The sequence below is a fragment of the Bufo gargarizans genome, chromosome 3 (genome assembly GCF_014858855.1).
Source record: "Bufo gargarizans isolate SCDJY-AF-19 chromosome 3, ASM1485885v1, whole genome shotgun sequence".
Lineage (NCBI taxonomy): Eukaryota > Metazoa > Chordata > Amphibia > Anura > Bufonidae > Bufo > Bufo gargarizans.
The window spans coordinates 571,281,957-571,306,671 of NC_058082.1; the positions used below are offsets into that span (position 1 = coordinate 571,281,957).

General features: G+C 44.4%; 1 pseudogene; it reads right to left on the bottom strand.

Annotated features, from left to right (window-relative positions):
- Nucleotides 1-21,814: 21,814 nt before the first annotated feature.
- On the bottom strand, nucleotides 21,815-24,258 carry LOC122931845 (annotated as a pseudogene).
- Nucleotides 24,259-24,715: the final 457 nt, after the last annotated feature.

The following is a 24,715-nucleotide window of genomic DNA, read 5'->3' on the forward strand; positions in this document are numbered from 1 at the left end:
GGTCTCTTAGGAGATAGAGAAGCTTTGATTTGAAGATTGGAATCTTTGCTAGAAACCCAAAGATATACAAATTAGCTTTCCTTCCCAAAGGAAAAACTAAGCCTCACTTCCAGCAGAAGTAAGATATGCTAATTCGATTTTTTATTTTTCAGATGTTCTCCAAAATGAGAAAGAGTATCCCCCAGTAGTGATGGCCGAACACATGCATGTTATAACAATGGCTGTATATGTAGATCGAGTGTTTAAAAAAAGCGCCATTGTGAAAATCCCTAATGATGCAATTAATTTTTTCGCGGTACACACAACTTCACATTTTATAAGATCTCATGAGATATTAGTGATTGGTGCACTGTTTTGTTGTGAGACCTTGTCACTCCAGTACAGGCCCCAAAAATTAGTCAGTAGGCATTCACCTGACAGCACACAACCTTTCAAGATTCTGTGGCTGGATGTACATTAGGTGGTCACAGGATAAAAATTTAACTGTCGGCCAGTACAGGCCCCAAAAATTAGCCAATAGGCGTTCACCTGAAAGCAAAGAACTTTGGATTCTGTGGCTGGAGGTACATGAGGCAGTCACAGGATAAATATGTAACTGTTGGCCAGTATAGGCCCCAAAAATTAGGCATTCAACAGACATAAAAGGCCTTTTATGCCACTGTATTCACATAAGACAGTGACCATGATTTGTTCTGGGTGGTGGCGGATATTTGTGGACTGTCATCAGGAATTCGTCACATGTGTTAAATTCCTCCGAGATCCATGCCTAATTCATTTTTAAAAATGTGATGTAGTCCACACTGTCGTGAGCTAGGCGTGTGCACTTATCGGTCACATTCCCCCCTGCTGCGCTGAACGTCCTTTCGGACAGGACACTGGACGAGGGGCAAGCCAACAGTTCCATGGCAAATTGTGCCAGCTCTGGCCACAGGTCAAGCTTGCACACCGAGTAGTCCAAAGGTTCATCGCTTCTCAGAGCATCCACATCGGCCGTTAACCCGATGTAGTCGGACACCTGTCGGTCTAGGCGTTCCCTGAGGCTGGATCCGGAGGACAGCTGTCGATGGGTTGGCTGCAAGAATGATCTCATATCCGAAGTGACTAACACATCTTCAAACCTCCCTCTTCTTCCATGCACTGTTGGATTGAAGGCCTGTTTGAAGAACTGTTTCTCTGTGAGTGGAAATTCCTCTGCCAGCGCCTGCAAAAGCAGAATGCAGCATTTCTCAAAGCAAGGCCTGGAAGTGCTGCATTCTGACAGCCCTCTGTGATGGTGGTAACATGTCCTCCATTTTGTGTTTGTACCGGGGGTCTAAGTACGTTGCCACCCAGTACTGATCCTTGCCCTTTATGCTTTTTATACTGGGTCCCTCTTCAAACACTGGACCATGAAGGGCCCCATTTGCACTAAACTGGAAGCAGTGGAGTGGCCTGGCTCCTGCTCATCATCCAGGATAATGTCGTCCTCGTTCTCCTGCCCCCATCCATGGACAACACCAGGGATCCCAGAAACGTTTAAAGCATGCTCTTCTTGCTCCTCCTCTGCCCCAGCATCATCATCCTCTGAATCCTCTTCAGACCCCTGTTGTTGATTTGTCTCAGATGTAGTAGCCCCCCCGGGAATTCATCAAGCATTGCGACTTTCTCATCTTCCTGCTCCTCAGCGGCTTGATCAATGACACGCTCCAGAAAGAAGGCGTAAGGTACAATGTCACTGTTGGTGCCCTGGCTGCGACTGACCAGTTTGGTTATCTCATCAAATGGCCGCAGAAGTCTGCATGCGTCACGCATGAGCAGCCACTGGCGCTGTGAAAAAAATCCAAGCTCCCCAGAACCTTTTCTGCTGCAGAGTTCGTACAGGTAGTCATTAACTGCACGTTTCTGCTAAAGCAGCCTATGAAGCATATACAAGGTGGAGTTCCATTGCATCGGGCAGTCACAAATCAGACATCTGACGAGCAGGTGGTGTCACCGCTGAATGTCAGCAAGGCGAGCCATGGCCGTGTAAGATCTTCTAAAATGTCCAGAGATTTTCTTGGCCTGCCTCAAGACGTCCTAGACCTTGGGGTATTTCGCAACGAATCGCTGCACGACTAAGTTTAGGATGTGTGCCATGCATGGCACATGTGTCATTTTGCCCTGTTTCAGAGCACTCAGCAGATTGGCACCATTGTCGCACATCACTTTACCAACTGTCAAATTGAGCGGGGTTACCTACTGATCTGCCTGTGACCGCAAAGCTGAAATGAATGCAGGATCGGCGTGGCTCTTGGCTTCCAGGCACAACAGACGCAGCACAGCAGGGCAACGTCTCACCTGGCACGTCGAATAGGTTCTGGGGATCTTGGGGGGTGCAGTGGAAGAGACGTTAACGGCAGAAAAGGAGGAGTTAGCTGAGGAGGAGAGGGAGGATGGAGTAGAAGAAGAGGCAGGCCTGCATGCAGTCCGTGGCGGTAACACCAAATCCACACGGGTGCCATGGGTTGCATGCTTGACGGCCATCAGAAGGTTCACACAGTGGGCAGTAAAAGTTATGTACCTTCCCTGCTCGTGTTTGCTAGACCACATGTCTGTGGTCAGATGTATCTTGGCACCGACACTGTGTGCCAGAGATACATTCACTTGCCTCTGAACATTGCCATATAGCTTTTGGATGCCCTTCTGGGAGAAATATTTCCTTCCAGGGACCTTCCATTGCAGTGTTACAATGGCCACAAATTTTCTAAAGGCCTCAGAGTCCACCAGTTTATATTGCAGTAGTTGGCGGGCTAGCAGTTCTGACAAGCCAGCAGTCAGCCGTTAGGCAAGAGGGTTATCCGGCGTCATCTTTTTTTGCTCGAACATTTGGGGCAAGGAAGCCTGCCTTTTGCCAGATGAACGCGACGACGGCACGGTGGAAGGTGGAGTGGAGGATAACTGGGAGAGAGGAGAAGGAGAAGAGGCAGGACAGTAATTGCCAGGAGTGTGGCTTTGTGGGTTCGAACATTGTTGCTTCCGCTGGGCTCGGTGATAGGAGGCCAGGTGCCTTCTTAAGGCTGTCATCCATAGGCGAGTGTTGGGCTTACCGCCACTTATGCGTTGACAGCAAAGGCTGCAGATGGCAACACTATTGTCATCAGCGGACACATTAAAAAAAGCCCACACTGCGGAGCCATGTGCCAGCTTCCTGGGAGCGCCAAATGTGACTGTGCATCGTGGATGTTTCGTTCCAGATACATTAGCAGTCTGCTTTTTGCCTCCTGTGCACTGTTAGTTCTGGCTGATTCTCATCCCTATCTGCTGCTCCGTCTCTCCCTCTGAACTTCCGTACTCTTCCTCTCTTGTGGGCATTGACACGTCATCATCGGATTTGTCACCTTCACCACCACTGACATTAGAGATCTCAGAGTAGGCAGCAACAACGGGGACCACCCTCCTTGGGGCTGATCTGGGAACTGTCGTCAGACTGCTGGGTGGCGGCCATTGCTACCTCCTCTTGCTCATCTGATGTCAAAAAATCCTGTGCAGTGGTAAGGTCTGTGAATGGATGGGAAAATAATTGCTCTGACTCGAGTGGAGGGGCTATGGTGGTGGTGGTTTCTTTGGGGGTGCACACGGAAGAGAGTGAAGATGGTGCAGATAGAGAGGATGAGGAGGGTGCAGAAGCGGAAGGCTGAGTGAGCCACTCAACCAAGTCTGGTGCATCCTTTGACATAATCACACGCACCTTCTGCATCTTCCCACTTAGGCTCCGGCCTGGTGCACTTGCCCAACCCCTACCACCCCTGCGGAATGGCCTGCCTCTTCCTCTGCCTGTCATTTTCAAAATGACCCTGTGACAAAAATCCCTATAGAAAAGCAGTATTTGTGGAATAAGGTATATAACACCCATGCTTCAATCAGTTTTTTGGGGGGGCAACTTGTAAATCACACCAGTAGAAATTATTTCCTCAAATAGTGTTTGTCACTCTGTGACAGAGTAAAACCGCACACAACTGCTGCACAATACAATTGCACTATAATATACTTTCTATGTTAGAAAGTATAGTATAAGTATATCACACCCCTCAGTAAGTTACACCTATCGATAGCACACCTATACCAGTCCTTAAAAGGACTTTTGTGGACCTATTAGCTAGCGATTTGTATCCCTAACAGTCTGTCCCTGCTCCACACAGCAACCTCTCCCTACACTGGCAAAACACTGAATGTAAAATGGCGCCCAGATCAGGTCTATTTATAAGGTAGTGGGTATGTCCATGTGCTGAAACGTCTCAATTGGCTGTCCTGTACCACCTGATGGATGTGTCATGGGTCAAAGTTCTTCACAATGTAAAAGAATATGTCGGGCAGGAATATCGCCATATGTTTGCAAAGTTCGCCGCACAACGACCGCCGGGCGAACCGCAAGGCCATCTCTATCCCCCAGACAATGCATATGCATATTTACCAGCAGAACCAGTGTAGCATACTAGTCCATTACTGTTGTAGTGAAAAGGGAACTCCTTCTTCAGGTCTGTCATCATAGTGACATTGCATCTTTAGTGACATAAAGATATAGGGGCGAGAAATTATGGTGGAACTGCTTTGAAGATTAAAGGTGGCCATGCATCTTTAAATATTCTTTTGGCTCACAAGTCACAACTGTCCTATACAAATGGCACACTCAAGTATGTTTTCAATGCGGAGTAGGGATTGAAGCTGCCTAACACTGCCTAATGGTACTTTCACACTTGCGTTTTTCTTTTCCGGCATAGAGTTCCGTCCTAGGAGCTCTATACCAGAAAATAACTGTGAAATCTGCCCTCTCTTTCAGGCTGTGATGAGGGCACTGTATTGATTGTACAATTTACTTTATACCCATAATAAATGTACTCTAATGGGGATCTGCAGTTTAATCAATAGATATGCTATTTTTATGGCATAGCAAATTCTATGAATTCCTCTGCGCCAAAGGAAACTCCTTCCTTTACTGTTAAGAAATGGGTCAGCAAAAAGTGCAAAGACTTTGATGAATAAGGAAAATTGTAGTAAGTCAGTTCTGAATACAAGGGCTACAACAGAAAATAAGACTAGCCACCCGCCTTTACATGAGACAATGTCAATAAATGTTTATTACAGCCACTTTTCATTTCAAATATATTTATTTTGCTGGGAGTTAATGGAAAAGTGGGTGCAAAAGGGCCCCCATGGAAGACTGTATTTGCCACTAGGCATGCATAGGCAAGATTTTGGGATGGCGGACAAAACATTAAAACATTTTTTTACGGTCGATACTATTTCAACATAGTGCTTGATATTTGCCTTCCCCAGTTGTAAACAGTATACAGAAACCGGAAAGACGGTCCACTGACATATTATGTCACAAATGACCAACTGTGATGAGTAATGCTTGTCCCACTTTCTATAGGAGAAGTCAAAAGCAGCACATAAACTCTGCTGCTATATTCTAGTCTTGTACACAGTATGCAAAGCACATGGAAATGGGACCCTGCTGGTGGCAACGTTCTTCACAGAAACTCAACACAGTGAATACAAATGTGTCCATCTTTATCTCTGCTCTTGGCTCAACATATGCTTAGACATGTGGCGCAATTTTTAAAATACGCATAAGCATTTCCTGTTACTGTGTCATGAGATGTCTGTGTTGTAGGTGTCGATGTGTGGCCACCCAGTGGATGTGATGGACATAGCAGCCTATCAAACATTTTTTTTGCATATCCTTGCTTTGAATGTCTTTCTTGAAGAACTTGCTTCCCTAACCAAATTCAAAAAAAGCTAATGGAGGACACATGTATTTGTTTGGGAATTGCGACCAACACCAATGGAAAACGCAAGAATATATATATATATATATATTTATTTATTTATTTATTTATTTATTTTTTTATTTCAAATGTGCCATGAATTTTATTTCATTACACCTACATGATCTTTATTAGCTAAGGTTTAGGTGAATTCATTTTCAGTGCATAAGGCAGCATGAAATGTAAATATGACTTTACCTACCGGGTATAAAATACTAATGTCATATCCTCAGGATAGGCCATCAATATAAGATCAGTGGGAGTCCAACTCTCTGCGCCCATGACAATGAGCTGTTTGAAGAGGATGCAGTGCTCTAGTAAATCTCACAGCCATTTCCTAGGCCTGTAATATCACGTTTAGGGATGAGCGAACCCGAACTGTATAGTTTGGGTTCGTACCGAATTTTGGGGTGTTCGTGACACGGACCCGAACCCGAACATTGACGTAAAAATTCGGGTTCGTTGTTCGGCGATTTCTATGCCGCATTTTCAAAGCCTGCAAAGCAGCCAATCAACAAGCGTCATACTACTTGCCCCAAGAGGCCATCACAGCCATGCCTATTATTGGCATGGCTGTGATTGGCCAGTGCAGCATGTGACCCAGCCTCTATTTAAGCTGGAGTCACGTAGCGCCGCACGTCACTCTGCTCTGATTAGTGTAGGGAGAGGATGCAGCTGCTGTTAGGGAAAGATTAGGCAGGGATTAACTCAGCAAAAACACTTAATGAAGTGATCTATCTACAGCTGTGAATCATTGAACTTCTGCTAGTTAATTGCTCACTGTTTTTACGCTGCCCAGAGTGTTTTTCTGTCACTTTTTTCTGGGGTGATCGGCGGCCATTTTGTGTCTTGTGGTGCGCCAGCACAAGCTGCCACCAAGTCCATTTAACCATCAATAGTAGTTATTTATTTTTTTTGCTATATCCTACATCAGGGGCTTGGCTGTGCTTATTGTCACGCCTAGAAACTCAGGATAGAATTAACTTTTATTAAGGGGTGAAATTTACTTTAAAAAAATAGCAATCCCCTAAATCTGGTTTTCCAGCTGTGGCTAGCCAAGTGTAATACTGTCTGCTGTCTGGCAAAGGATATATTTTTTTCTGGGGTGAAACTCAATTGCCAAAATAGCAATACCCTAAATCAGTGGTTTCTGCTGTTGCAGGCCAAAGTGTTAAATTACAATTACTGAAAGCATAATCCTTTAAATTTGCACGCACAATTGTGCATCTCATAGAGTATTTCTGTCTGTAAAAGGGTATATTACACTCAAGGTGTAAATACAAGTGCTGATAGGGTCATCCTCAATAACTTCACACGCTACCGTGCATCTCCAAGTGTATTTCTTTCCGTTAAAGGGTATATTACAAAAAGTGTTTAAATACAAGTGCTCAGAGCATAATCCTATATATTTTTTCACACGCTACTGTGAATCTCCAAGTGTAATTCTGTCCGTAAAAGGATATCTTTCATCCAGGGCCTAAATACTAGGCCTACAATTGATATTCCCCTAAATCTGTGGTTACTGCTGTGCCTGTATTAGTGTAATACGGTACCTAAATAGATAGCCAGATAGTGTTAGATGCCTGTAAAAAATGGCCTGAATTTGAATTCAATACATTGGGCCAAATAAGTTTTTTCTTATTGTGGTGAACGGTAACAATGAGGAAAACATCCAGTAAGGGACGCGGACGCGGACATTGTAGTGGTGGTGTTAGTGGGCCCTCTGGTGCTGGGAGAGGACGTGGCCGTTCTGCCACAGCCACACGTCCTAGTAAACCAACTACCTCAGGTCCCAGTACCCGCCAGAATTTACAGCGATATTTGGTGGGGCCCAATGCTGTTACAGGCAGGTACAGGCATTAGTCAATTGGGTGGTCGACAGTGGATCCAGCATGTTCACAACATTATCTCCCATCCAGTCTTTTGCAGAAAGCGCACAGATGGCGCCTGAAAACCAAGCCCATCAGTCTGTCACATCACCCCCATGAATATCAGGGAAACTGTCTGAGCCTCAAGTTATGCAGCAGTCTCCTATGCTGTTTGAAGACTCTGCTGGCAGGGTTTCCCAAGGGCATCCACCTAGCCCTTCCCCAGCGGTGGAAGACATAGAATGCACTGACGCACAACCACTTATGTTTCCTGATGATGAGGACATGGGAATACCACCTCAGCACGTCTATGATGATGACGAAACACAGGTGCCAACTGCTGCGTCTTTCTGCAGTGTGCAGACTGAACAGGAGGTCAGGGAGAAAGACTGGGTGGAAGATGATGCAGGGGACGATGAGGTCTTAGACCCCACATGGAATGAAGGTCATGCCACTGACTTTCAGAGTTCAGAGGAAGAGGCAGTGGTGAGATCGAGCCAACAGCGTAGCAAATGAGGGAGCAGGGGGCAAAAGCAGAACACCCGCCGCCAAGAGAGTTTGCCTGCTACTGCCCACCGCCACCTGGGACCGAGCACCCCAAGGCAGCTTCAAGGAGTTCCCCGGCGTGGCAGTTCTTCAAACAATGTGCTGACGACAAGACCCAATGGTGGGAAACATGAAGCCTGATTCTCTGCTATGGGACCTCTCTCCTCTGTCTGGGTGCCGGGGCCTAAATATCTGACAGTGGCCTGTTCCAGTGGTGGGTGACATGAAGCCTGATTCTCTGCTATGACATGAATCCTGATTCTCTGCTATGGGACCTCTCTCCTCTGTCTGGGTGCCGGGGCCTAAAAATATCTGACAGTAGCCTGTTCCAGTAGTGGGTGACATGAAGCCTGATTCTCTGCTATGGGACCTCTCTCCTCTGCCTAGGTGCCGGGGCCTAAATATCTGACAGTGGCCTGTTCCAGTGGTGGGTGACATGAAGCCCGATTCTCTGCTATGACATGAAGCCTGATTCTCTGATATGGGACCTCTCTCCTCTGTCTGGGTGCCGGGGCCTAAAAATATCTGACAGTGGCCTGTTCCAGCGGTGGGTGACATGAAGCCTGATTCTCTGCTATGGGACCTCTCTCCGATTGATATTGGTTAATTTATTTTATTTTTTTATTAATTTTCCTATCCACGTTTGTTTGCGGGGGATTAACCTACATATTGCTGCCTTTTACAGCCCTCTAGCCCTTTCCTGGGCTATTTTACAGCCTTTTTAGTGGCGAAAAGTTCGGGTCCCCATTGACTTTAATGGGGTTCGGGTTCGGGGCGAAGTTCTGGTCGAGTTCGCATCCTCAAACCCGAACATCCAGGTGTTCGCTCAACTCTAATCACATTCAACGGTCACATAGTCTACTTGTATGTGCAGTTTCGTCCAATTCAGGTGAATGGTCTTGGGTTACAATGCCAAGCATAGCCACTATACAATGTATGGTGCTGTGCTTGGTATGTTGTGAGGAAGCTGCATAGCTTGTCCAACTGGGAGGGTACTCCCACCATTATGATAATATTGACCTATCCCGAGGATAGATCATCAATATTGTACTTCCAGAAAACACCTTTAAGGTAGAAGAGAAGCAACTAGGAATGTTATTATTTAGACATGATGTCATCAATACTCTATTAGTACTCTGTTACACGATTCATGATCCAAACTGCATATTTTCTGTCCAAAAATTGTACAATCCAATAAAGAACTGATGGGAAGATCACAGACTGATTTTTATTGTTTTACTACAGTATAACAAGCTAACACTTAAATGGCACATCACAAGTGATATTTGCTCATGCAGCAGAGTTGAGTTGTATGTGTTTTATGACTCACACATGCTTTTTGGCATTAAAATAATAACAAGTAAAAGTAGGAAATATATAGTAAGAGAGCAGGTGGAAGGCAGGATTATCACCAGCTGTTTATGTAAATTCAGAACATTATAGAGGAAAATTGGATGTTTTCAACATGTCTCATGATATGTTTTAATCAGTATTCATAAGGTCATTCCTTCTTTCTCTGAGTGTTACTGACAACAGAAATGTCCAGAATAAAAAAAAAAAAACATGGTGCATGACATTTTTCTACTCATGATATTTAGCTTTTTAAACTCTACATTGTGGAGATAACAGTACAACCATCAATAACAGTCTACTTTGTGGGACGACTATGATCAATAGAATGAAGGGGCAATAATTAGTGTTGAGCGAATCAAAGTATACGAATTTGATTCTCTGCAAAGCCGAATTTCCTCGTGCTTCGTGTTATCGAATCAATTTTTCCTGAAGTGGCAGTAAAAATACAAAAAATCATACTCACCTCATCCATTTGAGTGTGAAGAGTCCACCGCAGCCATCTTGCTTGAAGATCCTGCACAAAATCTTGTGCGCTGTGGCATACGACGTCACCACGCCGGCCAGCGTGATGATGTAATCATGCAAGATTTAGCGCTGCCTCTTCACGCTCAAATGGATAAGGTAAGTATGATTACATTTTTTTATTATTAATTTCTGAAAGATGTTCCTATCAGCTATGAACGCAGCATCTGAGGGGTTCAATGATGGGAGGGGGTTGGGGGGTGTCATTCGTCACAAAGTGATTATTTTTGGTGTAAAATGCAGCAAAGCAGCCAAACTGAATTTTCAAGAACATATTTAGTAATAACTACTTGATGGGGCTGTCTTGAAATTCTTTGCACAGCATCTATTCCAAATAGTGTTGCTGAAGGTGCCATATCTTCTTTGTCCTAGTGGTCTGTGGGGGTCCTACTATTTGGATCTCCATGGTCAGTAAGTCTTAACATATTTGTAAGAAATACATTCAGAAAGTGGTTGTTATTTTCCCATCAGTTAAAAAAAATTGTGGAATACTTGTTGGATCAGTGGAAAATCTTGAGGCTGAGATTCCCACGTTCTCACAGATTCAAACTGTTCGGATAACTATTTTTTACTGGAGCATGACAATGTACATTTGCTGGTTGGCACTCATGTATGATAGGTAATTAATAAATGAATTAAACCTTTTAAGGTGAGATATCCAATATCAGATTTTTGTCTGTAGATTTCCATTAGGTTTGTGCTGGTGATATGTTTGATTTTTGAATGAAAATTTGCACAAAAATTTAACATTGTCTTTGGAATGTTTTATGCAATTGGCCTTATTGGTTTGTTTGGTATTTGGTGAGTAGGTATAGCCTAAAACCAGTACGGACCAGTGTTCCCTCTAGAAGATTGTGAGGCAGCTCTCACCTGCAGTGGTAGAATCACCTGAGGTGCACGGATGCCGCCCCTGGGTGCGGTAAAATCCAAAGTAGAAAAGAAGAGAAAAATCCAGCTCGCTTCAGATGAAGTATAATAGCTTTTATTCCAGCGAAGTAAAATCCGTAAACAGGTGTACATGAAACAATATACGCGTTTCAGACCTCTGAGGTATGTGGGTCCTTCCTCATGACAAACATGCATATGAAGTGGGAGCACCCTCTTAAGTATCCCAAACTAACCCCTGGTTGATGAATATCACCTGGGAGGAGGAGACCTGAGAGGGCGTTCCCAAGCAAAATGGCAAAAAACAGAAAACCCTTTATAACCAAAAGCAAAACAAACATGAGGAAAAAGACTGAGGTATAAATAATGTCACTAGAACAATGATCATCATAGTAAATAAAAATTCATAGAGAGCAATAATCATAGGGTCAATAAATGTATATAACAGAGAAAACGCCATGGTCTCATATCAATATTGTAAGATGAGATCATGGCGTTTATTCAGTCCGTAGGGCTGACGAGATTCTAGCTGGAAGATCTAGAAGGCCTCCCTATTAAGGAGTTTCCTTCTATGATCTCCCCCCCTAGGCGGCAAAAAGACCCTTTCTATGCCCTTAACTTGTAGATGGGACACCAGAGGTCTGAAACGCGTAGATTGTTTCATGTACACCTGTTTATGGATTTTACTTCGCTGGAATAAAAGCTATTATACTTCACCTGAAGTGAGCCGGATTTTTCTCTTCTTTTCTACTGTGGATTTTACCGCACCCAGGGGCGGCATCCGTGCACCTCAGGTGATTCTACCACTGCAGGTGAGAGCTGCCTCACAATCTTATATATTGCTTACTTGGTGACGTGCACTCCCTGTATGGACTTTTAATAACACAGCGAGGTTTTCCGTTTTTCTTCTGGAACATGGCACATATTTCATTACGCCCTGTGGAGAATGACGATGACAGGGTAAGGAAAATGAACGCCATTTTTGATGTTCCTAAGCAAGAATTACAGGATGTACCTAATATGAAAATGCAGATGTCAACACTAGAAAATCTGTTACTTAAGGAGTTACGGACATGGTGGGATGCCACATCATTGCAAAAATATATTGACAAGAAAATGATCCCTCGTGGCCTGCGGATTAAGAAGAATCCAACCACCATATATTCCGACTCCTTTGTCTCACAATGGCAAAATATTCTATCGGATTGCTCTTTTAAATTGATGGAACTGATAGTACACCATGAACAGGACACCCTCTCTAATTTGAGAGAAGAAATTAAAACAGCACAAGATCTGCTATCAGTTCATTCAAATATGCCGAGTTTTGCGGAAGCAGACAATCAATTAAAGAGCAACCTAGAGAAGGTAGAGGAGGATCTTATGCTATTCAAACAGAGCAAATTCAATAGGGACCTACTCGACTACAGCAACAACGCAGTCTATACCTGGGCCGAGATACGAAACAGCACACCATGCTCCATTCTACGCAGATCCCGCTCAAGGCAGAAAAGATCCAGCCGAGTATCGTTCAGTTCCACAGAGCGAGAGTCACAGGAGTCTTCACCAGATACCGCCAACCTCCCCACAAACAGCTTGGAAAAGGACCCCAACCCCTGCCTGACATCTGAGATCCAACACAGGAAAGATTAAAAAAACGACGGGCAGGCCGGAGGCACCGTAAAAAATCACCGCTACCCGTCCAGACAGAAAAGATAAATGAGGACATACAAGTTATCAACCTGTCGGCATCCATTATTTCATCTCAACAGATCAAGGTTCTACAAAAGGGACTTTCATTTTCACCCACGTACCATTTCAACCTGTATCGCACGATTCTAGATGTCAATAGATTCGCCCGGAACCTGACACTGAAGAAGCATTTCCGGGGGGAACCTTTGGGAGATGCACCTGACGCCGCTGTCTCTCCTCCGCCGCAAGTTTCAAGGGACTCTGTTACCAATTATGGACACAACAGTACGGCTTTTTCCACCACATGCATTAGCGATCAAAGTAGTAAGTCTGTCACTGTTAATGCTATGTCCGCACCATATGGTAATACTATGAGTTTCGCCGAACTTGTCCAATGTAACTCCCTTCAAACTGCTCTTAGGGATGAGGGGGGCTACATTAACACCTCCCTATCTTTCAAAACACACAACAGGGATTTTTATCCTATCCAATCCCGATCAACTGCTCTAGATAAATACCAGGAATTAGTGGAGAAAGAATTATGTCTTTTTTATGACACATCTAGGGCACAGAGATATTCTAATATGACTGCAGCAGAAAAAATTTCCCTGCGTGATCTAGGAGAAAGGGAGGACATCATTATTAGAGAGGCAGATAAGGGGGGGTCTGTGGTTGTACTGGACAAAGGCTTATATGGATCTTTGTTACTACTATGCTAGATGACATTGGGGTTTATGTTCGCCTGCCCAGTGACCCATTAAGGGCTTTTCAATCAGAAATGAAGAATCTCCTGGATTTGGGGCTATCATGTGGTTGTCTCAGTGACAGGGAGAGAGAATACATCTTTGTGGAACATCCTATAGCACCCATTTTCCATCCATTACCCAAAGTCCACAAGGATGTATTCCCTCCACCCCTCAGACCCATTGTGGCTGGTATAGGCTCTTATTCAGAGCGCTTTTCTGAGTGGGTGGACTCCCTGTTACAGCCACTGATACCACTCATTCCGGGCTTCCTCAAGGATACAAGGGCAGTATTACAAGCATTTGCTCACTTTGAGTGGAGGGAAGGCCATTCGTGGATAACAGCGGACATTACGTCCTTATATACTAATATTCCCCATAATCTGGCTGTTATTTCACTGAGGTGGTTTTTTTGAACATTATAGTGATTACACCCATGTACTTAGGGAATATGTTGTTCAGGTGATGGACTTCCTCCTCAGGCACAATTATTTTCTGTTTGGTGAGAATTTTTATCTCCAGGTGTCGGGGGGTGTCGATGGGGACCAAGTTCTCTCCCTCCATTGCCAAATATTTTTATGGCATGGTGGGAGGGACACTTTCTCCTCATCGACACATTTCCACTCCTGGACCGCCTACTCTGGTATGGACGTTACATCGATGACCTGCTGATGGTATGGTCTGGTGATGTAGCGTCCATACTGGAGCTCATGGAATATTTTAATTCCAAGGTGGACAGCATACAATTTGTTTTTCACACCCATCAAACTGAGATTCAGTTTTTGGATCTGTGCCTGAGGGGGGAGGTTTCCACTAACACAGTTAATACATTTACCCACCGTAAACAACTTGCTGGGAATACCATACTATTGGCCCAGTCATGCCATCCCTCTCATACCATTCACAGTATCCCCAGGGGTGAATTGATACGTGCCCGTCGGAATTGTTCCGATCAGAAGGCATTTGAAAGAGAAGCTTCCAACATAACTGAAAGATTGTTACGCAGGGACTATTCATGTAAGGACATACAACATGCCACCAAAATGGCTCTACAAATGGATAGACAGTCTCTCATCTTTCCTAGACAGCCCCTGGCACGTAGGCAAACAGTGGATACCAATCACAGCCCACAAGCAACTTATTTCGTCACACAATACAGCCAAGAATTTCCTGCCATATGTAAGATTATGAAAAAGTATTTCCATATACTCAACTTTGATGGCGATTGGTCTGATATTGTGTCTAACGGAATTAAATGTGAGGCCAAAAGAGTACCCACCCTTGGCAACATTATTAGCCCCAGCTTTTTCTCAGTAGGGAAAAAATCACAAGTCACTTGGTTACAACATAAAGGCAATTTCAAGTGTGGACACAAAAATGTATTTGTTGTCATCACATGACCACTGAGAAAACGTTTAAATCTATGAAAAATGAAAAAGTATACAACTATCCAATCTTATATCAATTGTAACACCAAACATGTGGTATATCTCATCACATGCACAATTGTGCTCCTTGCTATATGTGGGCTGTACCACCTAATCCGTTAAAGAATCGGATTCGCAGACACATATCCGATGTGCCTACATTACAAAGACCGGAATGTCTCTGCAGTCAGCCTGCATTTTGCAAGTTGCACATGCAGGTGATGTATCCCATCTACAAGTTAAGGGCATAGAAAGGGTCTTTTTGCCGCCTTGGGGGGGGGGGTGGGGGGGAGATCATAGAAGGAAACTCCTTAATAGGGAGGCCTTCTGGATCTTCCAGCTAGAATCTCGTCAGCCCTATGGACTGAATAAACGCCATGATCTCATCTTACAATACTGATATGAGATCATGGCGTTTTCTCTGTTATATACATTTATTGACCCTATGATTATTGCTCTCTTTGAATTTTTATTTACTATGATGATCATTGTTCTAGTGACATTATTTATACCTCAGTCTTTTTCCTCATGTTTGTTTTGCTTTTGGTTATAAAGGGTTTTCTGTTTTTTGCCATTTTGCTTGGGAACGCCCTCTCAGGTCTCCTCCTCCCAGGTGATATTCATCAACCAGGGGTTAGTTTGGGATACTTAAGAGGGTGCTCCCACTTCATATGCATGTTTGTCATGAGGAAGGACCCAAATACCTCAGAGGTCTGAAACGCGTAGATTGTTTCATGTACACCTGTTTACGGATTTTACTTCGCTGGAATAAAAGCTATTATACTTCATCTGAAGCGAGCCGGATTTTTCTCTTCTTTTCTACTTAGTGTTCCCTCTAAGCTGCATGTTCTGGAAAGAAAATCATTAAAACAACATAAGGATCTACTGTGAAGTAACAGATCTACCTTTTTACTCGTGATGAGCGGCATTATTCGAATTTGAAACATTTCGCAAATGTTTGGCCGAATATTCGCCATAAATTAGCAAATTTGAGAATTTGTGATCTCCAGTCATTGTTTACTTGATTGCGAAAATCGCCAATGTAATATATTCACAATAAAAATTTGCGATTAGAATATTCACGATCAACACTAAGGGGTAGGCAACTTTCCTATTGGTTGCTAGGGATGTTGCTAAGTGCTGATATTTACGATAAATTCGCTATCAACAGTATTCGTGAATACGAATATATAGCACTATATTCAAAATATTAGCAAATCTTCGAAGTGGCGATATTCGCGATTAAAATTAGCAATTTGAATATTTGTGCTCAACACTAGTCTTTACTAAAGATTAAAGAGGTTGTCCAGGATTAGGAAAAAAAAGGACTGCTTTCTTCCAAAAACATCACCACTCATTTCCACAAAGTGGAACTGAGCTACAATATCAGGCTCAACCTATGGACATTTGTGGAGCTGTCGTGGGAAGAAAACATAACATCCAGGTTTTTCTAATCCTGGGCAACTCCTTTTAGGGAACAGTAATATGGACATCTATTATGGCTTTACTTTTCATTATTGTACACCACAGGTTCAAAATCTCATTTTAGCTACTACATTGCAGCTAGTGTGTCAGCAGTAGCTCTGGCAGTGGCCCTGGGTTCTGGTATCCTGTGTGTCTATTAAAAATATTCTTCACTGAACTTCACCGAAAGAACACTCCCATAATTGTTTTCCATCCGAACCTAAAGATATCTAGTAGTATGTCAAAAAGTGTTTACTGTTGCTTCATCCCTACAAGTTTATTTTGCTGGGTCAGAGTGTTGAGGAGAAGGTAACATCAGAAGAGGTGGGCCTTGACCACCGTAATAAAGAGCTGAAGCAATGTATGGTCAGAAGAACCTCCAAAAAAAAACACCAGGACCATATCTGCTTATATTTTTATTCAATGCATGAATTGGTGATGCTGATGACACTGAACACAGACTAAACATGTGCCAGACCTAATCCAAGCTTGGCTGCTGCTGCTGCTCCTGTCTGACAGTTTTTATGGACAGTGAAATCAGAGAAAATAATGCACTATAATAATAGATGCAAGCATGAAATATCGACTAAGCACACACTCTATTGATAAAATCTGAGACACTTGGTCAATACATTTTGATCAAAACACATTTTTCTCGACAGTGCCAGAAGACAAAAACACTGCCATATTCAGGATTAAAATAAGCCTTGGGCTTTCAAACAAAAATGTATGGCACCACTGCTCTATTGCAACACATGAGATGGCATCACCGGATCCTGTGGGAACATAGACTGGCCACCAGCTAATGGAACAAGAGGGTTCTCCTTCTAAAGGTCTCCTTTGTAGCAGCTAGGCTGGATCCACATGCAGTACAGTGTCCTTTTCATTATCATCATCATCACTTACTTGTTCTCCTGCTCAGACTTCTCATCCTACTACTACACTCTATCATAACATAAGGTTATGCCAGGAAACAACTCTATGCTCCCAGCAATTCGATGTGCAAGTTTAACTCCCACCTGGTTGTTGGCAGTGCAGTTGCTGCTGTACCACTTAGTGGATCCTGCTGCCTTTGAGGAACTGAGGTGTGCACTTAGCCTTGCTGGAATATACCTAAACACCATTATTGCTCAAAAACAGCCATCCCTGTCGTGTACTGTCACGTGTCAGAGAACGCAGCTGCTTCTTGTAATTGTCTAAGTCTGGCAAGGTAAATGCTACCATGCACTAGATATGGCCTTGCGATTCGCCAGGTGGTCGTTTCGCTGCAAACTTTGCTCGTTCGCGATTCACTGAACACGCAAACATATCAAGATATTTGCATGCGCCTTTTTTTTTTTTGCATAGCGCTGAACTTTGACCCATGACACATCAATCAGGTGGGATAGGACAGCCAACTATGACATTTCAGCACATGGACACACTCCCAACCCTATAACAGAATCTGATATGGCAGCCATTTTACATTTTGTGTTTTGCCAGTGTAGGGAGAGGTTGCATTTTGGAGCAGGGACAGATAGGGACACCAAACGCTAGCTAATAGGGATATAAAAGTCCTTTTAAGGACTGGTATTGGTTTGCTATCGATAGGTGTGATATAGAGGGGTGTGATATACTTATACTTTCTAACATAGAAATTATATTATAATGTACTTGTATTGTATTTGTATTGTGAAGCAGTTGTGTGCGGTTATGCTGCGATACTGCAGCAAGATAGAGGGACAAACACTATTGGAGTGACTAATTGCAACGGGTGTGATATACCTGTTGCCCCAAAAAATTGCTTGAGGGCTGCGATATACCTACTTCAACAAAATCCTTATTGAGGGGTGCTATATACCTGTTTCCGCCAAATACTGATTAAAGGGTGCTATATACCAGTTTCTGCCAAATACTGATTGAGGGGTGCTATATACCTGTTTCCTCCAAATACTGAATGAGGGGTGCCATATACCTTCTTCCACTAAATACCGATTGAGGGGTGCTATTGCTATATACCTTCTTCCACCAAATACTGATTAAGTGCTGCAATACACCTGCTTCCACAAAATACTGATTGAGGGGTGCCATATACCTGTTTCCATCAAATACTGATTGAGGGGTGCTATATACCTGTTTCTGCCAAATACTGATTGAGGAGTGCCATATACCTTCTTCCACAAAATACTGATTGAGGGCTGCGATACACCTGCTACTACAAAATACTTATTGAGGGGTGTCATATGCCTGTTTCCGCCAAATACTGATTTAGGGGTTCTGTATACCTGTTTCCACCAAATACTGATTGAGGGCTGCGATATAACCTCTTCCACAAATACTGCTCTTCTCTAAGGACTTAGGCAGAGGGTCATTTAGAAAATTACAGGCAGAGGAAGAGGCAGACCATTCTGCAGGGATGGTAGGGGTCGGGCAGGTGCACCAGGCCAGAGCCTAAGTGGGAAGTTGGAGAAGGCGCGTGCGATAACTTCAAAGGGCGCACCAGAGTTGGTTGAGTGGCTCACTCAGCCCTCCACTTCTGCACCCTCCTCATCCTCTGTATCTGCACCCTCCTCACTCTCTGCTGTGTGCACCCCCAAAGACACCACCACCACCATAGCCCCTCCACTCGAGTCAGAGCAATTATTTTCCCATCCATTCCCAGACCTTACCGATGCACAGCCATTTATGACATCAGATGAGGAAGAGGAAGTAGCAATGGCCGCCACCCAGCGTTGTGACGACAGTACCCAGATCAGCCCAAGGAGGGTGGTCCCCGCTGTTGCTGTCTACTCCAAGATCTCTAATGTCAGTGGTGGTGAAGGTGACGATGATGACGTGTCGATGGACGTCACATGGGTGCCCACAAGAGAGGAAGAGGAGGGGAGTTCAGAGGGAGAGACGGAGCAGCAGATAGGGATGGCTCCACAGTGTGGCCTGTGCTGTCAATGCATAAGTCGTGGTAAGCCCAACACTAGGGCCGACCGCCTTAAGAAGGTACCTGGCCTCCCATCACTTAGCCCAGTGGGAGAAACGGCGTCAGAACCCACAAAGCCACACTCCCACCGCTCCACATCCTGCCTCTTCTCCTTCTCCTCTCTCCTCCCATTTGTCCTCCATTCCACCTTCCACCATGCCGTCGTCACGTTCATCTGGCACAAGGCAGGCTTCCGTGGCCCAAATGCTCAAGCGTAAAAAAAAAGTTTGATACCGGATAATCCTCTTGCCCAATGGCTAACGCACTGGCTTGTCGGAACTGGTAGCTGGCCAACTACTGCCATATAAATTGGTGGATTTGGAGGCCTTTAAAAAATGTGTGGCCATTGGCACACTGCAATGGAAGGTCCCCGGAAGGAAATATTTCTCCCAGAAGGGCATCCTGAACTATATGGTCATGTGCAGCAGCAAGTTAATATATCTCTGGTACACAGTGGCAGTGCCAAGATACACATGGCCACAGACACGTGGTCTAGCAAACACGGGCAGGGAAGGTAGATAACTTTTACTGCCCATTGGGTGAACATTCTGACGGAGGTCAAGCATGTAACCCATGGTACCCGTGTGGATTTGGTGTTACCGCCACGGATTGCATGCAGGCCTGCCTCTTCTTCTCCTCCTCCTACTCCATCCTCTGTCTCCTATTTGGCTGACTCCTCCTTTTCCACTGCTACCGCCTCTTCCGCTTCATCCCTTAAGCTCCCCAGAACCTATTCGACATTCCAGGTGAGAAGTTGCAATGCTGTGCTGTGGCTGTTGTGCCTGAAAGCCAAGAGCCACATCGGTCCTGAACGCCTTTCAGCTCTGCGGTTACTGGCCGATCAGTGGCTAACCCCACTCAATTTGACAGTTGGTAAAGTGGTGTGCAACAACGGTGCCAATCTGCTGAGCGTGCTGAAACAGGGCTAAATTACATACGTGCCGTGAATGACACATGTCCTGAACTTAGTCGTGAAGCAATTGGTTGCCAAATACCCTGGGTCCAGGAAAATCTCTGGCCATTTTAAAAGATCTTACATGGCTATGGCTCGCGTTGCTGATGTTCAGCGGAGAGACCACTTGCCCGTCAGACGTGTGATTTGTGATATGCTTGATAGACTGCACAAGCAGAAACGTGCCGTTGACGACTACTAGTACGAACTCTGCAGCAGGATAGGTTTTGGGGAGCTTGTTAACGTGCCGTTAACGACTACTAGTACGAACTCTGCAGCAGGGTAGGTTTTGGGGAGCTTGTGTTTTTTTCACCGCTCCAGTGGCTGCTCATGTGTGATGCATGCAGACTTCTTCAGCCATTGGATGACATCAACAACTGGTCAGTCGCAGCCATGGCGCCATCAGTGACATTGTACCTTACACCTTCTTTCTGAAGAGTGTATTGCGTCATGCCATTGATCAAGCCATCGAGTAGCAGGAGCTGGAAGATGAGGAAGTTGCAATACTGAATGAATTCCCGGGGGGGCTACTCTATCTGTGACAAGTCAGCAGGAGTCTGAAGAGGAGTCAGAGGAGGAGGAGCAAGAAGAGCAGGCTTTAAACTTTTTTGGGGATCCCTGGTGTTGTCCATGGCTGGGGGGAGGAGATTGAGAATGACATTCTCCTGGGCAATGAGCAGGAGCCAGGGCGCCCCACCGCTTCCAATTTAGTGCATATGGGGGCCTTCATGCTCCAGTGTTTGAAGAGGGACCCCCATATAAAAATCAAAAAGGTCAAGGACCTGTACTGGGTGGCAACGTACTTAAACCCCCAATACAAACAAAAAATGGAAGACATGTTACCAACATCACAGAGGGCTGTCAGAATGCAGCATTTCCAGGCATGGCTGCGAGAGATGCTGCATTGTGCTGTTGCGGGCACTGGCAGAGGAATATCCACCCACAGCAAAACAGGTGCGGGTACCAATCCTACAGCGCATGCAAAAAGAGGGCGGTTTGAAGATGTGTTGGTCACTTCGGATAGGAGATCATTCTCGCAGCCAACCCATCGACAGCCGCCCTCCAGATCCAGCCTCAGGGAACACCTAGACTGACAGGTGTCCGACTACATCGGGTTAACGGCCGATGTGGACACTCTGAGAAGCGAGAAAGCCCTTGACTACTGGGTGTGCAGAATTGACCTGTGGCCAGAGCTGGAACAATTTGCAATGGAACTCATGTCTTGCCCCTAGTCGATTGTCCTGTCCCAAAGGACATTCAGCGCAGCAAGGGGGATCATGACCGATAGATAAGTGCACTAGCCAAGCTCACGACAGTGTGGACTACCTCACATTTTTAAAAATGAATGAGGCATAGATATCGGAGGAAACAAAATCACAGAAATATAGTGGCAAATATGGGGGAACTGCTCAAACCCCAAACACTGTAGCGTGTTTCTCATTGTGGACTGCAGCAAACGACCATCCCCAGCAAAAAATGCATACAATGGAGGATGCCGGCACGGTCCACATGCACCACAAAGGCATCCTACACAAAACGGAGCATTGTGCGGATGAAAATATAATTATACAGTCCTGATCAAAAGTTTAAGACCACTTGAAAAATGGCAAAAAATCATAATTGGGGTCAGTAGGTGATAATAACCTCCCAAGAAAAAGGTGTCAAGACAGCATTGTATGTGGCAGACAATAGATGTCTAACCCCCCTGCCTCTATTCAAGCTTGGCTTCTCCATTTTTACGTAGATGGCCTCCTTCACACATCGTTTTGCACCAATCGGCCTACTTATCTAAAACACGTACTTGACTGTCTTCAAAGGTGTCACCTGTTTCTTTTAAATGTAAACACACGGCTGACCCTTGACCAGAGGTTTTAGCTCTTCTATGCTGAGCCATACGCTGATGTAGTTGTTGTTTTGTTTCGCCGATATACAGTTCTGAGCTTTCCTCATTGCACTGGACTGCGTACACAATGATGTCCATCTTGTGTTTAGGCGCTGGGTCTTTTGGGTGAACCAGTTGTTGCCTCAGTGTGTTGCTGGGTTTAAAGCAGACAGGAATGTGATGTTTATTAAAAATCCTTTTGAGTTTCTCAGACACCCCAGCTACATATGGGATAACCATATTCTTGCGTCTGTCATGCTTCTCGCCCTCACTGGTAGTGCTCTTTCTTCTCCTTCCTTCTGTTTTGACAAAGGCCCAATCTGGATACCCACAAGTTTTAAGTCCCCCTCTGAGGTGTTTGAATTCCTTTGCCTTGGCCTCTGTGCTGGTGGGAATGTAGAGTCTGGATGACTCCCAGTTTGTGGTCTAGAGGATGGTGGGAATCAAATAGCAGGTACTGGTCTGTGTGTGTTGGTTTTCGATAGACCTCTATTCCCAGCTTCTTTCCCTCTTTCACTGTTATAAGACAGTCCAGAAACACCAGTTTGATGTTCTGCATATCTTCCAGCGTGAAATTGATGTTATGATCCACTGAGTTGATGTGGTCGGTGAAAGCCTGTAACTCTTGTTTATGAAATTTAATCGAAGTGTCATCCACATATCTGAACCAATGACTCTTTGTAATTCCCTTGAAAGTGGTCAGTGCTTTCCTTTTTACTTCCTCCATATACAGGTTTGCTACAATAGGTGAGACTGGCGATCCCATAGCACAGCCATGTTTTTGCTTGTAGAACTTGTCCTTATACTTGAAGTAGGTGGTACTCAGACAAAGGTCCAGTAAGGCACACACTTGGTCTGGGATAAATTCTGTTCTGCAGCCTAAGGTGTTGTCTAGTAGCAACTGTTTCCTGACTGTTTCAATTGCCTCTGTAGTGGGTGTGCAGGTGAAGAGGGATGTAACATCATAGGAGACCATTGTTTCTTCTGTGCCCAATTCCAAGTTCTGGATTTTGGTGGTGAAATCCTGAGAGTTCTGTATGTGATGTTGTGTGTTTCCAACCAAGGGTGCTAGGATTCTGGCTAAGTATTTTGCCACATTGTAGGTCACAGAGTTGATGCTGCTGACAATTGGCCTGAGAGGGGTCCCATCCTTATGTATCTATGAAGTCCATAAATACATGGAGGAGCTTCCCCAGGGTAGAGGCAATGATACATGGCCCGGTCAATGATTTTGTCCTTTTCTAGTTGTTGTAGTAGTTCTAAAACCTTCTTCTTGTAGCCACTGGTTGGGTCTCGTCTTAGGGCCTCATATGTGTTGTTATCATCCAGGAGTGTGGTCACCTTGGCATCCTAGTCAGATGTAAAAAGTACTACCGTGCATCTTCCTTTATCCGCAGACAGAATGGTGATGTTTGTGTCTTTCTTCAGGGATGTAACTGCCTTCCTTTATTCTCTAGTCAAGTTTGAAGGAGGTTGTTTGGCACTGGCAGCTACTTTAAGGCAAAGTTGTTCAGCCTCACCCTGTGGTACTTGGTTGCTGTGGATTGAGGCTTCAGTGGCTGAAATAATATCAACTATTGGTATGGTTCTTGGTGTGATTGCGAAAATTCAACCCTTTAGCAAGGACATCCATCTCAGGCTGGGTGAGAACCCAGTCTGAAAGATTATGCACCCATTTCTCTTTGTTTTGCACTGTCCTTGTTTTATCCTTTCCCCTCCATGTTAGTTCCTCACTGGTATGGCTGTTTGCAGTTCGGGATAACAAAATGCAGAACTTGTTCTTCTGCCTCTCCTTGCTCATAGTGTGCTGAGCTAGCTGTGCATGTACTGTGAAATCTGTTACTTTCCTCCACGTTTCAGTGGGTAGCTGCAAAGTCAGGTCCTCTTCCAGCTGACTGATAGTTTGTTTCAAGGCTTCAACTGTGAAATGGGTCTGTCGTACCCGTTCATTTAGTAGTTGCTTCTGGGCTTTTTGTAGAATCATCTCAGCTCTGTGACCCTTCATCGAGTCCAAACGGATGCTGCATTGTACCAGCCCCTGTTTTCAGCATCTGAGGTTGAAACGCAGGTGGTTTCTATAGTCTGCCAGTCTTCTTGCTGTCTTTTCATATTCTCATACAAGTTTAAGGGTTTTCCCCTAAAAATGTGTTGCAATATGTCTGTGAAGGTTCTCATTTATCCAGGTCATGGTATATCTGTAAAATAAATCAAGACAACTGGACTTACTGTAGATTTCTTGAACTCCTTTTACTGACTCCAATTAGGATAATGGAATCAACACCTTTGACCCTATGCTGGGTATAATGACCTCTGAAACCATGCTGGTATAATTACTAGATGTTGATTCAATTACATATTTATTCCCAGAGAATTCTTGTACAGTCACTCAGAATTGAGAAAGCGCGTTGGAAGAACGAGTGAAACGTTTTCAAGAAATCTACAGTAAGTCCAGTTGCCTTGATTTATTCTTTACAGATATACCATGACCTGGATAAATAAGAACCTTCACAGACAATCTGAAGTTATGAGCAAAGAGACTTCGGATATAGCATCCAAAGATTGCTTTGCTTATCTCTAGTAAACATATTATTGATTGAAGAAATTTTGCAACAGTTTTTTTTAAAACAATACACAATTGGATAGGG